Source organism: Syngnathus leptorhynchus, chromosome 18 (assembly GCF_054491065.1).
Source record: "Syngnathus leptorhynchus isolate UIUO chromosome 18, UIUO_Slep, whole genome shotgun sequence".
Taxonomy (NCBI): domain Eukaryota; kingdom Metazoa; phylum Chordata; class Actinopteri; order Syngnathiformes; family Syngnathidae; genus Syngnathus; species Syngnathus leptorhynchus.
In genome coordinates, this window is record NC_141212.1 from 2,467,740 (window position 1) to 2,474,097 (window position 6,358).

The following is a 6,358-nucleotide window of genomic DNA, read 5'->3' on the forward strand; positions in this document are numbered from 1 at the left end:
GCTCCCTCGTGGCGTGTTTCATCGACGACTTTTGGTGAGCTGTGTCCTGGGCGCTTTCCGAGGCCTCCTATTAGCGAGTGCTCTGTAATCACTCTGGTGATATATTAGCACAATGCATTGATTAACCGATAATCCAATCACTCGCCTTTTATTGATCTTTTATAAAGCCCCCCCCCCCGACAATAAAGCCACAGACTGTGGGTCAATAGGCGCACGAGGAGAGGAGTATCCTTGCACCTAATTGGCTTATGAAATAATACAAACATTTTGCTTTCCCTGCGCCAGCGGAAATCAATGGCGGGCTAAGCCGCCGCATTCAAATCGATCGGCTCCAACCGCACGCTTTGCTTTTCGCCGGAAAATAACTTGCACTTAATGCCTCTTTGTTTCTTTAGCACTGTCAAAGCGGCGTTGTTTTAATCCTTCTTCTCCAGCTACCATTTCTCTGCCTTGCTATCACTTTCATCTTGTTTTTTTTTTTTTTTCCCCTCCCAAGGTTCAGTCTGGCCACTCCATCTTCCTCCCACTCGGTCTTCGCTCCTCTTTACCACTGATGTTGGGTTTTGCCAGATAAGTTTCTACTTACAGGGGAGACCACATCTGACACCCAGCTGTGTGGGTCACGGGCTGCAAAAGCAGCTGCTGGTCATAAATCACTCCAGCCGGAGGAGTTCTGGCACTTCTTCTGTCAGCCGTGAAACAAAGACGTAGAGGTAGAGGCGGGGACGGGAGGGGGCGAGGGGACGGGGGTGGGCTACAGCCGACCTGACGAACAACAGCAGAACCGGCCGACACCTTTGTCACGGGGGTACCTGCTATTTGAAAAGTCTACTGTAAGCGGCTTATTAAAGCCACGGAGGGAGTCATGCAAATGGCGAGTCGAGAGGTGCTGCGGCGCGGTATGTAAGCAATTATCCTTAAACAGGCCTCGCCGATTGTCAGCGCGAGGTCAGAGGACAGACGACCCCTTGCCGAGTTACTGTAGCCGAGGAAATGCAAATAATTCGCTTGACTTTTTTTTTTTTACCCCCCCAAACATATGCGGTCAATTAATCTGACAAATTATCCTGGATATTGCTTCCCTCCTTTCAAATGACTTTTTGTTTTTCTACAAAATTTGATTCTTAGATTGGGATATAAGAAGGTATTATAAAAGAAGTAGAGGACACAATGACGTAAGAATACGATAAAAGTGCAACAAAATGATAAAATTCACTATTTGAGCACAAGTAAAAAAATTCAATAACCGCGTTTTCCGTGCATCTGCGGGAGTGTTGTAATTCAACACCTGCTTTGCCCTCAAAGCCGCCGCCACCGCCGTGTTTATACTTCAGCCCACACACAGCTGGCCCACGATGGAGATTTGGATAATAAATTGGGTCGTATTATATGAGGCGCCAAATCACCGGCAACGGATGAGATAAAAGCAACGTGAATGCTGTGGGACTGCAGGGGATGGATGAGTGTGAAGAGATTTGACTTCGAAATCGGTCTTGGCAATGAAGGCGGAAAAAACCTGAACGTAAATCTAAGCATCGATTTCTCATAAGGTTATCAGAAAAAAAATAAAAAAAGGGTCCAGTTGCCGACGATAAAAAAAGAATTGTGTAAACAAAAAAAGGAGTATAAAATGATCACAGGAGAGGCTAGAAAGAACTTCTTTGGCCTTCTCGGCGTGCGATCGATAGCGGTGTAATGAGCCTGGTATTAGCTGGGGTGATGAGGGACCCGAGTAGGGCAGAAGAAGGGGGGGGTCAGACTCCGATTCCAACAGCAAACAACACCTTAGAAGGCCGATGACACAATTCAGAAGCAAACTGATTCTGTGATGTATATGCTCATTACAAAAACGTCAAAGACCAATGAAATTTTCCATCGCCGAGCGAAACTACGAACGAAACCCAGCAAAACCGACCCTAATCCTGACTGAGAATAGGAAAGCACTCAGCATTGCCGCTGCCTTTTGATACAGATTGGCAAACAATGGCTTCTGCCACTCTCCTAAATCCACTACCCACCAGCAATTTGTATGAGAATGACAGAGATTGTCTTCGGATGCTCGCAAGAGGACGAGAAGGGGGTGGGGGGGGCGGAGTAGGGGAGAAGTAGGGGGGGGGGGGGATCACCATCAGGTACACTCAAAAGCAATCTGTTGCCTCGTCAATGGGCTCATTCTGTTGGAGTGCCATGTGCGCCATGACCAAAGTCAGCAACCGGCCACAGACTAGCGGGGGGACACCCGGGTCCTTTCATTGGAGGGATCAAAGTAGGGATAGAGAGAGATGGGCCCCATCGCTTTGTGCTTTCGTGTCTCCCAAAACAAACTCTTGTCTCGGTTTTTAGAACAGATGGTCCAGAAAGGTGCCAACGGGGGGGACGACGGAAAACTCCAGAACATGTCGTTGAAGAAAACGGAAGATTCGAAAGAACCGTACAGACCGACAAACATCAGTTCCTCTCGGGTGAATCGACACTTTCTTCATCCGAGCTAACCCGTGCTATGCTAATGGCATGCTAATCAGAGTTAACGCCGTCATAGGGTCCGATACTCCAGATGAATGTATCTGTCACATGTTCACGTTCCCATTAGCATAAATCAGGTTCAGCCTGCCTTTGTAATTAGTGTTTTCATGTGAATGCTAATACGATATGTTGATTAGATCGGCCTACGAGAATGGAAATGACTCGCCGGCCTCAAACAGCACCCCCCTTCGCGTCAAACTATTAATACGTGCGGCGGCCGGAAAAAAATGACTGATGCTGAAATATAATAGCCGAAGCATTAATCAGATTTCTGAGGTGTTTCTTAATCACGTAGTTATTTTTTCATCAAAGAGCTAATTGAAAAAAGACTTTTTGAACCGCCGGTGTGTGTTGATGTTGATTTATTAACACTAATTCCGTCTATCTTAAGAGTTGGGTGGAATTAGCGTTTGGTGGCCACTGCAGAGACAACTGTTGGGGGGGAAAAACAGATCTCCTTAGCCTACAATTTTAACCTTCCTGGAAGTCAATTAAAATTATAATTGTTATTATTTACACGGTTCTTCAATTGGACCTATTTAAAACTTTGTCATGTGAATCTTTACACGGATGCTGCAATTGCTCATTTTTTTATGGGGATATTTTTTGTATTTATAAAATATGCCTGATTTTCTGTCTACATGTGTTGCTTCACCGTTTGTCTTCAGATATCCAGTTTTTGGATTATGGACATAGCAATATCATTTTACCTTCTGTTAGCATACCAGCTAGCACGAAAACTTGGATTCGCTGTGACATATATAACACCACTGGATTTCTTTCCTTAGCATTTTGGCCCCGTGACAGAAATCACAAGCCTCTCGATAAAAAGAAAAAAAAAAGTTGACTTTAAGGGGGTCCGGTAACATACAAGGTCCCACCTATGCCCCCACTAATCAAACAGTGAGCACGCTGGCATACAAACTACACCTGTGTAACTTTAAATGGCGGACGCCACACGTGCAGCAAAAATCAGGCCAAAATGTGGTTTCGGGGTCTCCCCGGGGACCTCCTTCGCACCCCTGACATGCCGCATTCCCCTCAGACTGGTGACCCTCCGTGATGGACGGCAACCTCCATGCTTATAAGCCAACGCCAAAACCTTCCGCCATCCCCCCCACTGCCAGGACAAAAAAAATGTTTTAGGGATGAAGGAATGTGCAAAAAAAGAGTCCAAAGGGGCGGAAGCGCTTACGAGTTCTTGGCTAATAGTATCTGATTCCGATTGGGGACTGGCTGATTGAGAAGGCCAAAAAACAAAATCACACCTCAGGGGTTACTAAATTTGTTTTCAGCCTAGCAAGTACCGGTGTTAGTTCCCTGCCTTCAACCTGATTCTTTGGTAATTTACGAGGCCTGACCTGTGAATCCAAACACAGTCCCCCTCGCGGGAATTTAAAGCAGTCTTTCAGTTGTTTTTGGGGCAGCCTAGGCAAGTTCCAAAGTGGGAAGAAAAAAAAATCATGTCATAGGAAAATACCAGCGGCACTCGGAATATTAAATCAAAAGTGTTGACTAGCCCAAGTAAAAAAAAAAAAAACATTTGACTAAATTCTACGTTCAAAAAAAATCAACTGTACAGATTCTGCTTTTCACCGGCGAGTGACGGTATTCTGTAAAGAATTTCCTTTTTTCCTCCAATCCCATTAGGGAGAGGACTTCGCCTCACGCGGCTTCTCCCGGCAGAGCGAAAAGCCGAATGAGAGATAGTCAAACAAGAGGCCAGTAATTTGCGCTGTGTTTCTAAGTTATTCCAGCTCCTGGCAGCCGGGCAACGGCTGACCCCTCTTCCCCTCCCGTCTGCTAAGAGGCCTACGGGGAGGAATCAGCCCAAATTATCTTTTATTGATCCAGAGACGCAGGTGAATACAAAGCAGGCCTCGTCTCTCCCCTCCGTTTTTATCATACCATCCCTCCCCTTTGCCTGCCTTGCAGCGGAAGCCGCTATTTAAAAAAAAAAAATCAACAGCTTTTTATGTAAGAGGGATGACTCCGAGCGACACCACGCGCCATTGTATCAGCGGTGATTTATTGTTTGGACCGGGCCCGCTTTGATTAGAGCTCATCTTTCATTGCTAACCGAGCGGAAGGCGATGGCGAGCGTCTGTTTTTCTGCCTTCAATCCGCCGTTGTCCTTTCGCCCCGGCATACAAATCACTGTGGCGGCGGCGCGAGCTACTCCATTAGCTCCAAGTCGCTGTTAAATCAATGCGTGACTTATCAAATGAAATTGGGGATTATGAGGTAATCACCTAGCAAATGTTGCAGAAATTGTAATTATCTCTAGTCGACGCATCTCAAAGAGAGTAAGTCGTTAAATGGAGGCTATGTCTCTTTGGTAAAGTCTTGTTTGTATCATTTAATAGTGCTCAGACATAAAATGGACACCCTGAAATATTGTTGCACTAAAAAAAGGACAATAAGGTTGCCGGTGCTTAAATGAAAGTTTTTTTCTATATATATATATATATTATCAAACAGCTTTTATTCATTCAATGTTTTCAAAGAAGTCAATTTTCAAAATATATCATTTCTATTAGTAAATAGTTGGGGGGGACCCCTGGCAAGTGTAAAAGTGCAACACTGCCCCCAAGTGGAAACATTAGAAAGTTACATCACGCCGCCACAAATACAACTTCATTTAGTTGCTTCATCAAATCATCCAATATGCTCTTCAGTAGTTTTATGCATTGCAAGTCAAGTCATAGGAAAAAACAACAACATTTTTTTAATCTTCCATGCATCTGGACCTGAACCAGAATTTTGTAACTATGAGGCAGATGTGCTAACCATAAGCACCACACGCACCTCCCATGATCCTCTTTACTAAACCTATTGGCGCAAACAAAAGCGTGCAAACATTCCAAAGCGGCGACTTCAGACATAAAACCAAAAGGTGCGAGCACGAGAAACACCAACTTCAGTCTTGGACTCATCTGGGTCACACTTTGTCACCTCTGCGAGTGTCACTGCTCACGCCACTAGGCTCGGTCACAGAGTTCAGCGGAGCGGGCCGTCACTCGAATGATCTCAATCGTAAATACACTGAAGTTTTCAAGAATGATCATCTGAGAACTTCATGTAAGTTCTGCTCATGACAATAGAGACAAAACTATGTTCACACACTAATAAATAGAAATGCGGGGGTTTATTTAGAGGTATGGTATTCGTCCCCAGAGGTCAAACAAGGGGTCGGAGAGAATGGAGTGGGGGGTCCGGGCACCCTTAGGTGTGTCTTGCTCACACCTTCCTAATTTACACCCACCCTTGAGAAAGGGCAGCATGTGCCGCAAGGGTGAGAATGGTGCAAAGTCCATTCGGGATCTCAATGTCACGCTGGGATTGAGCCAAGTAGTGGCAAAAAGAATGATATTAAAAAAATATATAATAAATAACAGAGCTTGAGAGAAGTGCATTAAAAGGCTAAAGGTTCATCAGCCAGGGCATCAGTGCTTGGTTTTATATTTAACTGCAGAGGTTTCACACCCAAGTAGGTGACAGTGCTGATAGCATTAAAAGTCTGACACCCAAGCCTGGGAAAGTTCCAGGCGGGCAGTTTTAAGTTGAAGAGGTTATCAGAGCATCATGATTTCAAAAATGTTGTGCCACCGGTCGCTTTCATTTGCACCTTTTAGCTTGATTTGCGTGCAGCCTTGGAATTAAGCGGCAAGTTGGGGATTTAACGTCACGCATTTGAGAGAAAATACAAATATATTCCAAGTTTATTTATATTCAGAGGGCTTAAAAGTTTTTGGACCCAAAAATAAACAACCGACGGGCCCGATGCAGCCCGGGAGCCATCGATTGAAATTCCGTTTTTATCTTGAAACAGACA